Consider the following 12951-nt stretch of genomic DNA (forward strand, 5'->3'; position numbering starts at 1 on the left):
CCGATGGGGAGGTGAATGAAAGGGGCGGTGTCGGTCAGGGGCAGCTCACGGCGGGCTGGGTGGAGGAGAAATCGGACGGGGAGAGAGGGAGCGCAGGGGCTTCGCGCGCGGGGAGAGAAAAGGAAGAGGAAGAAATGGGGAAAAAGAAAAGAAAAATAAAAGAAAAATGAGAAAAAGAAAAGTGGGGAACAGAAATGAGGTACTGCCCTCACATCTTGGGTCACAGAAAATGATCCAACGAAAATGATTTTAAAACAGCAAATTACTTAAATTAAACTAAACGTAATGATATAATGAAAATAAAATAATTAAATCTCACAATCAATTAATTTAAAAGAAGAACAATTTAAATGTACAACAGTAAATAAATATTAAGAAAACATAACAATTTAATTTTCACAATCTAAAGATCATAAAATAACTCATTTAAAATATCCGATAATTATAAAATAAGAGAATAAATTTTTGAATTATTAAAAATAATCCTTCAGTGAAAATATACTAAAATACGGGGTGTTACATCCTCTCCCTTAAAAAAAATTTCATCCTCGAAATTGGCAAGGTCAAACATAAGGCTAAGACAGGAATAAGATTCAACTAGGAGCAAACTTAAGAACATACCGCCAGAATCAATCGAACAGATAAGGGTACTGCTCTCTCATGTCAGCTTCTCTCTCCCAAGAGAAATCCTGAGCCATCGATTGCCCCACGACAACTTCACCAAAGGTATTTTCTTAGACCTTAACCTTTGCTCTTTCCAATCCACAATTTGAGTCAGGGCAACTTCATAAGAAAGATTAGGCCGAAGTTCAATGCGTTCATAGTCGACAAAACGCGGCTCTAGCTGTCCAAAACTCTTCTTCAAAGATGACACATGGAACACATCATGGACATCCCCAAAATAATCCGGCAGAGCAACTCTATAAACAACTAGCCCAACTTTCTCTATAATCTGGAAAGGGCCAACATACCTCGGACTAAGCTTACCCTTCTTGCCAAAGCGCTTAACCCCCTCATCGGAGAGACTTTAAGGTAAACCCAATCGCCTATCTCAAATGATAAGTCTCTTCTCCTTGTATCTGCATAACTCTTTTGGCGACTTTGGGCTTCCGCCATTTTAGTCCTTATAAACTGAACTTGGTCCTTCATTTCTTGAATTATTTCAGGCCCAATCAATTTACTTTCGCCAACTTCATCCCAACACAACGGTGATCTACACTTCCTCCCATACAAAGCTTCATACCGGGCCATCTGAATGAAGGAATGAAAACTGTTATTGTAAGCAAACTCAATTAGTGGCAGGTGATTCTCTCAACTCCCCTGAAATTCCAAGACACAAGCACGCAACATATCCTCAAGAGTCTGGATAGTACGCTCTGATTGACCGTCTGTCTGTGGGTGATATGCAGTACTAAACTTCAACTTAGTGCCTAAAGCTGCCTGCAAACTCTTCCAAAAATGGGACGTGAACCGCGGGTCCCGATCTGACACGATACTCTTGGGCACTCCGTGCAAACGCACTATCTCCTTAACATACAACCGAGTCAACTTACCCAAAGAGTCAGTGTTATTGATAGGCAAGAAATGGGCACTCTTGGTCAACCGGTCAACAATCACCCAAACTAAATTCTTTCCACTAGGAGTTCTCGGCAAAGCCACAACAAAATTCATAGAAATATCATCCAACTTCCACTCAGGAATAGGGAGAGGTTGAAGCCTACCAGCAGATCTTTGATGTTCAGCTTTAACTTGACGGCACGTGTCGCATTTCTCGATAAACATGGCAATATCCACCTTCATTCCTTCCCACCAGTAATTTTTCTTTAAATCTCGATACATTTTCGTGCTTCCTGGATGAACTGAATAAGGAGCCGCATGAGCCTCTGCCAAAATTCGCTCCTTAAATTTTGAATCTCGAGGAATCACCCTACGATCCCGAAATTGAAGGATACCATCCTCATCCAGACTATAGTGCAAGGGTCCCTTAGACTTTCTGACTCTCTTTCTGATGGCCAACAACTTTGGATCCCTTCTTTGAATAGTCTTCAATTCTTCAAAATCCACAACCCGGACGTCTAAAATCGAAGATAATAATTCTTCTTGCTGCGCACTTTCAATAAGGAGTCTCCTCATCCCGGAAAGGAGAGAATCCACATCTGATGACTCTGCTTCTTCCACCTGTTGAGACTTCCTACTTAAAGCGTCTGCGACTAGATTCGCTTTTCCAGGATGATACTTGATCTCACATTGGTAGTCGCTAATTAGTTCTAACCACCGCCTCTGCCTCATATTGAGATTTTTCTGAGTAAACAGATACTTCAAACTCTTGTGATCGGTATAGACTTCACAGACTTCGCCATACAGATAATGCCGCCAAATCTTAAGAGCAAAAACTATAACTGCCAATTCCAAATCATAGGTGGGATAATTCCTCTCGTGAATTTTCAACTGCCAAGATGCATAAGCAACAACTCGATCTTCTTGCATAAGAACACATCCCAACCCGAATTTAGATGCATCACTAAAAATCACAAATGGCTTGTGTGGCTCCGGAAGTGCCAAAACAGGTGCCGTTGTCAATCTTCTCTTCAACTCTAGGAAACTTCTCTCACATCTATCAGACCATATAAACTCAACATTCTTTCTAGTCAAAGCAGTGAGAGGTCCAGATAGTCGAGAAAACCCCTCCACAAATCTTCGATATAACCGGCAAGTCCCAAGAAACTCCGTATCTCACGAACTGTTGAAGGGCGAGGCCACGACAAAACAGCTTCCACTTTGCTAGGATCTACGGCCACTCCCTCCTAGGAAATTAAATGTCCAAGAAATTTAACTTCTTCCAACCAGAATTCACACTTACTTAGCTTAGCATATAACTGATGCTCCCTTAACTTTCCAAGTGCCAAATGAAGGTGACAAGCATGCTCTTCCACATCTCGCGAATAAATCAGAATATCGTCAAGGAACACCACCACAAAAGAATCCAAAAAAGGTCGAAACACCCTATTCATCAAATCCATTAAAGCGGCAGGGGCATTAGCTAACCCAAAAGACATCACCTTAAATTCATAATGCCCATACCTCGTCCTGAAAGCAGTCTTGGGCACGTCCTTATCTCTTATTCTCAACTGATAGTATCCTGATATCAAATCAATCTTCGAAAAGACAGCTGCTCCCTGAAGCTGGTCAAACAAATCATCAATTCTAGGAAGAGGATACTTATTCTTGATAGTCACCTTGTTAAGTTCCCGATAGTCGATGCACATTCTGAGTGTACCATCCTTCTTCTTGACAAACAAAACAGGCGCTCCCCACGGTGAAGTACTAGGCTGAATAAATCCTTTATCAACAAGTTCCTGCAATTGAGTTTTCAACTCTTTTAACTCAGACGGTGCCATACGGTAAGGAGCCTTATGCACAGGAGCCGCTTCAGGTTCCAAATCAATAACAAATTCCAAATCACGAACAGGAGGCAATCCGGACAACTCATTCACGAATACATCAGGGAATTCTTCCACAACCGAAATATCTACTAAAGACTTATTCTCGGATGGTGTAGACACCACTTGAACCAAAAAAGCATCTGCTCCACATGATATGTCTCTCTTAGCTTGAATTGCGAATATAACTGCAGGTCTTGCTTTCAACTTGCTTCCCACGAATTCCAAATACTCTCCATCCGAAAGTTGTAAGCCAATTATCCGACTTCTACAATTAATATTTGCAGAATATCGATGCAACCAATCCATACCTAAAATTATGTCAAATCCAAGCAACTTGAATACAATCAAATCTGCATCCAATGTCCTCCCACCAAAATCCAAAGGACAGCCTAAAGCAACCTTGGAGCACCACACCAGCTCACCATTTGGAAGAGTCACTACCAAGGATTGTGATAACGGCTCGGTGACTAGATTGCACATCCACGCAAAAGTAGGGGACACAAAAGATTGAGACGCCCCAGAATCAAACAAGGTACATGCATAAAAATCATATAGACGAACTCTATCTGAAGCAAACACAAACACCAGATAAATCCAAAAACCAACTCATACCAAACATCAAGTCCAACAATTAAATTAAAAGCATACCAGTAATCACCCCAGCATCATGGGTCTCTGAAGCCCCATAATCCACACCACCAGGAGTCACAGCATATACTCGGGCTTGAACTAACTGTCTCTGGCTGCTCCTCCACCTCGTCGACCTCCTTGTCCTCCTTGACTTCTTTGAGTTTGACTGGGACACTCACGAGCAAAGTGACATGACTGGCCACATCTAAAGCAGTGGATCCCTTTCTGGCCACAGTCACCCTCATGGGCTCTATTACACCTGCTACAAACTGGAGCTCGACCTCCTGCACGAACCCCAGAGGCTGCCTGCGAACGGGCCCCAGTCCTCTGTACAAACTTATGCGGTGACCTAGAACTACTGCCCTCACCAGCAAAACTCCGCCTCTTCTGGCTTGGAGGGGAGCCTACCACAAAAGTATTTTCCCGCTCCGCAATAGTGGCCAAATCTACTAATTTCTGAAAATCCACAATCTCAAGACAGGCTACTTGTCTGCGTATATCATGGTGCAGACCCTCCTGGAAACGCTCAACTCGCAACTCCTCAGTGGCAATGAGGTGAGTAGCGAATCGCCCAAGCTCCATGAATTTCCTAGCATATTGCTCGACCGTCATGTCTCCTTGTACCAAATAATTGAATTCCCGAGCCTTTTGCCGTCTCACCGCAACAGGAAAGAAACGGTCGTCGAACTCCTTCTTGAATCGCTACCAGGACACAGCAGCAAAAGATCCCAACTCCATTTCTAGGAGTTGCCGCTTGGTCTGCCACCAGTTTGCCGCTTCACCTTGCAGCATATAGCTTCCATACAATACCATTTGGGCCTCCGTGCACCCACAAACCTCAAATGTTCTCTCAAGATCTTCTATTCACCTCCTAGCTCGCAGTGGATCCTCCTCCCCAGTAAAGGCAGGAGTCCTATGCGCTAGGAAGCGCTCATAGGTGCACCCAACTTGGACAGCTTTATTTAAATCTCCTTGCGGCTGTCGGAAATGCTGTTGAAGGAACACTGTCATCCTATTCAACACCCTCGCCATGGCATAATTTCCATCACCTCTTGGTAATTCATCTTCAGGCTCATTAGCTTGCCTTCTTGGTCTCACCATCTTCCTGTCATAGCAATCTTTAACTCCGTTTAAACACCTGAACAAAATCAAACACAAAACAAAAGTAACATTGAAATAACTAAGATAAAGTAAAATAAAATAATATAACATAAACAAAATAAATAACAAATCCATATTAAATGATACCTTAAAATAAATAATTTAACTTATATTTTTTTAAAATAATATTTCTAGTACTTCACCTAAGGGACATGTGGGTTTTCTCAGAGCCGAACTGCTTTGATACCACCTGTGGCGCTCACGACCCCCAAGTAAAGAGACACGGGAATCGAGACGCCGGGATGATGACAACAGGGTCACACATCCCAACGTTAGTGCCAAGTGTGTGTACATGCAATAGTGTACAAAAACAACTCAGCGGATAATTAATACAACTAAGTACCAGAATTGTTAATACAATTTAAACAATCAGTTAAAAGGTTTAAAAATTATACAGTCATCCATAATAAATATTTACAAGTCCCAAACCAAAATGCGAGTGATCTAATCACTCGTCGGGCGGAGCCAACTCCTTAGGCTCACCCTCATCCTCCTCTGCATCAAAATTTGCGTTACCACAAGATGGTACCGTAGGTAAGTATAACCTAAATAACTACGAGATAAAAATACATTAATGCTATCAACATACATGCATATGATGAGATATGCATTAAATCCAAAAAATACTATTTTCCCCGAAAATAGATATTTTTCAACACACGCCAAAATTCCATTTTGGCCCAAAAACAATACTCTGTCATTTTCCCAGAAAATGACCCAAATCAATAAAATCTCATTTTCCCAGAAAATGAATCACATAAAAACCTTTTAATCAACACACGTTATTTTCTCAGAAAACAGCTCATTATTCCATTAACCAATGCACCATGATCTCCCTTAGGGATCATCCGCACGTCCTGGCTTCGTAGCGATGCTCAGTTCCGCGTCCAGCGCGTTTGTGGCCAAGCACCCACTACGCAACGAGCGATGCCCAGTTCCGTGCCTAGAGCGTACGTGGCCAAGCATCCTCTAGCCCCACCAGCAGAGGGGCCACGGAGTCGGCACGAGACCATCTCGTCCGATCCCATCGTCGCCCAGCGACAATCTAGGGGATGTCACTCAGTATATTCCGCTCCCGAGTGACCAGATGAGCTCCACCGAGATAATACCCCATCTCGGCTTGGGGTCGTGATACACACGCACCCAAAAATCCTTTAACACATGAAAATCCAGTTTTCATGAAACACATGAACATGAATGCATGTACACGAAAACTCAGTTTCCTTTACAAACATGATCATGCGTGCAATATGCCATGTAAATGAACAACACCAAAACCAACAACCAACAATTCACAATACTAACCAAACACACAACTCCGTCTATAATCCATCAGACCCCCGAACTCCTCAGACTCAGTCCGGCATTTCCAACTAGATCACAATACTATGGGTTAGTACAAAAATACATTTAAATCACGATACTTATTTGGAAAAATACTTACAGCGCTATAATATGATTTTCGAAGGATCTCGGATGTGCAAGAAGTGGTGACTCAGCAACGTAACAGTGTAAAATACACTGTCGCCGTGGGTCTCAAATACCCACTTTTGAATGGGGACAAACTAAGACCCGAAATTGATAGGGTAGGGCCTAAAGAGGTCGGTGAAGCCAATGGTGGTAGTGGTTTGCCGTGTGTGGCGGCGCAAAGGGTGGTTTTAAGGCCAAAAAGTCAAAATCGGAGATGGGCTTGGTTGTGCTTCACCGGTGATGGATCGGAGCCGGGGTTGGGTCCATTGGGTTGCTAAGAGGTCGGGGATGAAGTGGTGAAGAGATGGTGGCCGGAGGTGGTGCGACGGCGGCGCGCGAAAGAAGAGAAGGCCGCGGCTGGGTGTTGCGCGTGGTGGCTATCGGCGACGAGATAGGGGCTGGGATTTGGGAGGTGAGGTCGCCGGCCGATGGGAAGGTGAACGGAAGGGGCGGTGTCGGTCACGGACGGCTCTCGGCGGCGGGTTGGGTGGAGGAGAAATCGGACGGGGAGAGAGGGAGCGCAGGGGCTTCGCGCGCGGGGAGAGAAAAGGAAGAGGAAGAAATGGGGAAAAAGAAAAGAAAAAGAAAAGAAAAAGGAGAAAAGGAAAAGTGGGGAAAAGAAATGAGGTACAATCCTCACATCTTGGGTCACAGAAAATGATCCAATGAGAATGATTTTAAAACAGCAAATCACTTAAATTAAATTAAACGTAATGATACAATGAAAATAAAATAATTAAATCCCACAATCAATTAATTTAAAAGAAGAACAATTTAAATGTACAACAGTAAATAAATATTAAGAAAACATAACAATTTAATTTTCACAATCTAAAGATCATAAAATAACCCATTTAAAATATCCGATAATTATAAAATAAGAGAATAAATTTTTGAATTATTAAAAATAATCATTCAGTGAAAATATACTAAAATACGAGATGTTACACTAACAGTTAATATAATACTTATACTATATACTAACTATTAATATATAGTACTTATTAATATATATATACTTTTGGTCTTCTATTTTGTACTATATATTATATAACTTACTATCTTGTGATATAATCTATAATAACTATAGTTATGATAACTTGTATAGTTATTATAACTTATAATACTTGCACTGAAGTAGCTATATTAACTATTTTAACTATAGTACTTATGATAACTTATATAATTATCAAAACTTATAATACTTACACTGTAGTAACTATATAACTAATAACTACTATATATATTAATTATTTTAACTTGTATAGTTATTATAACTTATAATACTTACACTGTAGTAGCTATATAACTAATAGCTACTATATATATAGTAACTATATAATACTTACATTATAGTAGCTATATAATTAATATCCAGTATATCTATATTTATATTAATTATATTAAATTGTATAGTTATCATAACTTATAATAACTTATCATAACATCTAGATAATAAGTTTTTCAGTTCAGGGCTGAGTCGACTCAGCCATGGCTGTTTGGCTTCTTCCGTTCGAGCAAACTCTAGTCCGTTCGAACTCCTAGTTGCCAAACAGCATTATTTCTGTTCGAACAAAATAAGTTCGTTCGAATGAACAAAGAAACTCTATTCAATTGAACAGAACAGTCCACTTGAATAGAGTTTTCTAGTTCGAACAGACTATGTTCTGTTCGAAAGAATTATTTCAATTCAGTTCAATATACTATAATTCTTCAATAATATAATTTAAATATTATGGTTAATTATATTTTTACTTTCATTATGGTTAAACAGTATATCAATGGCATCTAGCGGAAGAAAACGTGCGAGAGATCAGCCCAGCCAAAGTAGTGGATCAGTAGCTCATGCTCCGGAGACGAGCTCTACACTTGTCGAGCGTCCAATCATTTTGTCTGACTTTTCCGATCTTTCATGGGAGGGACAGAGCATACAATCCATCTTCACCGAGCGGGGATGGATATCGATCTGTAAGCAGCGAGGGACTGCATATCCAGAGATGGTCGATGAGTTCTACCGTGCCATGGGATAACTTAGCGCTGATGCTCTGTTCTACACCATATCAGTCCAGGGAGTGAGTATTAATTTCTCTCTCCGAATTATTGCTGAGTTCCTTGACATTCCCTGTATAACCGACGCAAATCCTGCAACGGCTACACGGGGAGCAGCGGCTGCACCATCTAATTCCGACACACCGGCCGCATCCTCCACGCTAGCCCCAAATGTAGATTCGGATGCTACTTCGGATGGTAGTGAGGATGATGATCTACCTGATAATGGTCTCACAGACGATCAGGTGCGTCAGCTAGTGCAAGACCTATTGGCTCCTCCATATGATGGGAGCAAGGTGATCCGACAGGCCGATTGTATAGGATTTTTTAGAATGCTTAATTTGATTGTTGGCTATAACATCGATCCGAAAAAACACAAGATTAATTTCGGGATCGATCGAGCCAGATTTTTGCTGCAGATAGCACGAGGGGATCCCATTGATCTGGCATTGTATTTATTCCTCCGCATTCGATCGGAGTCACGCTTTTCCAATAGAGGTAGTCTACCATTTGCACTGCTGATATCTAACCTCCTATTCCGATCGTGGGTTACAGTGTCGGCTACTGAGCGGAGGTCGCCACAGATGGGGCCCCTTAACAAGATCACATTCAGCAAGAGTCAGGGGCACTTGCGGAAGACTGCACCAGAACAGCCTAGTGATCCTCTCACAGATCCAACTTCTAGTAGTGCTGCCGCTGTTGAGAGACAGCCTCCTGGGACTACTTTGGATCAGGTACGATCTCTGTTTGTGGAGTTCGTTGCGCCCATCATGGAGAAACTTAGGGATCTGAAAGGATCTATTAAAATGTTGCAAGAGGATGTTGATATACTAAGGAATCAATAATTATGATCGTTTTAGTTATTATTTTACTTTTTATGTTGTATTAAACATTATATATTTGAGATGTAATTAATGTATGGTTTTTATTTCTAGTGTTTACTACTTTATTTATTTTTTTAATTTTACTTGCCGTTCATGATAATATAAAAAATGATACTATCTTTAAAGTTCTATTTATATAAATTTAATATGAAAGAAATCATTATAAAGTTTTGAAGTTAATTACATAAAAGTAATTTATAAATTTATAAATATTTTAACTCACCGCAAATCATAATATATAATATATATACATTTTTATATTTTGAAAATGATAACAAATTAATGGAAAAAATATTTATTACTTTAATGGAAAAATATATGCACAAATCCATACTAATAAAAAAATTAATTGAATCTCTATCCTTTCGAACAAAGAAATTTAAGTTCGAACGGTTATTAACTTATCCCGAAAAAAATAAATTAATTTCCCGCCAATATTATTATTCGAACAGATTATATACTGTTCGAACGGACATTAATTTCATGTTCGAATATATTTTGTTCCATTCGAACGGTTTTCCTTTTTTGAGACGATTTTGTTCGTCACAAAATATCTTGTTCGAATGGATATTTTTTCATTTGAACGAATTTAGTAGCTCGAGTATTTTTGGAGATAAAATGTAAATTTTATATCCAAAAATGACTTTTATTTCGTCCCTAATAAATTTCATCTCTAAAAGTCAAATTTTTTGTAATGTGATGCATAATATTTCTCTTTTTTATTGCTCTGCTACTTAATTATAAGCTGTCAGTACCTTGTAAACACGGCACTTATGTTGTAGATTTACTGTAGGACCACGTTAACTATAGTAAAATCATAATATAAATATTTTTTTATAGTAACGGATGATCTGATCATGTGTGGTGTATGTGTTTTGCGCTTAAATAAACCAGCTCGCAAATCAATTATCTAAACTCTCACTGACCCAAAATATAATATAAGATACTTTAATTCACGTACGGTATCACTAAAACAAATTAATAAGCTTGGTTACATGCTGCATTATTGTACCAGACCTGTCAAATTTCATCTACATGGCAGCTGTTTTCTGGCAGTGTAGACAATATTAATTTATTGTTGAGATATTTGATATGGAGATCATGGAGATGATCGATCCTTTTCTTCTACACTATGGTCTACAATTGTCAGATTGGACTAAATAACTATAAACAAGTTCATTTCTTTATTAATTTATTCCATTAATTCTCGTAGTGCTAGCTGCCGATGATGATCGACAAAATGAAGAATATATATAGAAGATCAAGGCATTCCAAGTACTGTATATATATATATATATATATATATATATAATGATAAATTTATGAACCCATTTAATTAGAACTCGTACGATTAAAAAGTGTTACGTCTTATTTTATATTCCAAATTTATATGAAAAATGCGAAAATATAGGAATTAATCAGATTGATCTGCAAAGCAACTGCTAGTTGCATGCATCTTATAATTCGATCGATCCTCGATCCTGAAGAACATTATGATCATCTGCTTTTCTAATCATAGAGAACCTTTGTACGTACTTATTATAACCAATAGAAACTCTCTGATAACAATGAAAAATGAATGGCTTCTTGCAAAATTATATACGATTTCTCAAAGATGAAATTTTAGGTGAAAAGTTCTCTTATCTCATCTACCAAAATAAATTAGAAAATTTCAGTACGTTCCCCTCATATCTAAAGCTACTCCAACAGATTGATCAACTATAATTTGGACTCAACCTAGGCCCAATTTGGTGCGCCAGTCCATGTATACAAACTGCAAATCCTTGGATTGTATTAGAAAGGGGAGAATATCCCTCTCTCTCTCTCTACCATCATTGAATTTGGTCCTACAAATTAGGCTAAATCTCACATTGCTTAAGAATTACTATTATATTGTATTGATCTCCTATATAAAGGTTGGCCTAGGAGGCTAAAACAATCCAAAATCTAACTCTAATGAGTTTAAGTTCTTTTTATATTTATAAATTTTAATTTATTATTTAGATTATATTATAATTTGGGTCTTAAAAAATATTTTTAGACTAAATTTTTTTTAAAACACAATGTACTGGCTTAAGCTGGAGTTGGGTCGGATGAGATTTTTTTCCCTCGCCCCGCCTCTCGGGGGCGGGGGAAAAACCCCAACCCTGCATGCTGCAGGGTGGGGTGCGGGGGAGGGTACCCCTGCCCCGCACCATGCGGGTATTACCATTACTACAAATCTTCTCTAGTTTCCAGCCTTCCATAGGAGTGTGTGATACCATATTGAGTGTTGAATGTATATGTGGTATGAAAAACGCTTGTTGCAAGCACATGGTGCAAACGGCTTGCAAATGTGGCTGATGTGGAGACACTTGATGAGAGAGAGACCGAGCTGATGAGAGAGATGAGAGAGCTGAGGAGAGGGAGAGACCAAGCTGCTAGAGCTGATGAGTGAGAAAGACCGAGCTGATGAGTGAGAGAGAGAGAGAGCTAATAAGAGAAATACCGAACTGATGAGAGAGAGTGAGCTGATGAGAGATGAATAATTCATTTTAAATCTGACGTGACATGGATGACTGCACGCCAGTTGTATCTACTGACTGTATATAGAATAATTGATGTAATATATATAGAATCCCCTATTATTTCAAACGGAGAAATTCTTGCATTTTATAATAATTTTTAATAGAATTTCAATTATATTATTGATGAGTCCTTTTATATTATGATATCATATATGGCTTGGACCCTTGCAAGGAATGTTACAAATTAATATTAGATTATCTATCAAATGAGCAACATTATCCCGTCACATGCATCATTGTCTTGCCTTTGTGATTAGTAATAATTGTCCCCGTGACACATATTGGCAAGCAACGGCTGGAACAGTCCATAGGAGTAATAATTAAATAATCAATATTTTATTTTCCAACTCCTTGTGATTAGTCATTAATTGCGTCTTAAGTACAACGGTCGTTTGAATTAGAGAAAGTGATTATCAGACTCTTGATCCTTCAGCTATCATCCCAAATTTTCGGATCCTTGGCAACCAAGTTATTTCCAGACGAACAGGCCGAAAGTCATGCTGCCCGTGAGAGAACTCCACTCCCTGAAAGCGATCCCAGCAGTACGGATCCATTTCAACTTGTCATTGCCTACCCTCCTTTAAAATCATTTTGGTTTTAAGGATTCCTTTCCATGAAAAGGATGAATTTCTGCTAGCTGTTGCAAGCTAGGAGATCAAAAGGGATGTTCATAAACGTACGTCGTCCATGTTAACTAGCTCAGACATTGCATTCTCTGTTTGAATAGTAAAAGTGTTTTATCTCACA

Source organism: Juglans microcarpa x Juglans regia, chromosome 3D (genome assembly GCF_004785595.1).
Source record: "Juglans microcarpa x Juglans regia isolate MS1-56 chromosome 3D, Jm3101_v1.0, whole genome shotgun sequence".
In the NCBI taxonomy this organism is placed as follows: domain Eukaryota; kingdom Viridiplantae; phylum Streptophyta; class Magnoliopsida; order Fagales; family Juglandaceae; genus Juglans; species Juglans microcarpa x Juglans regia.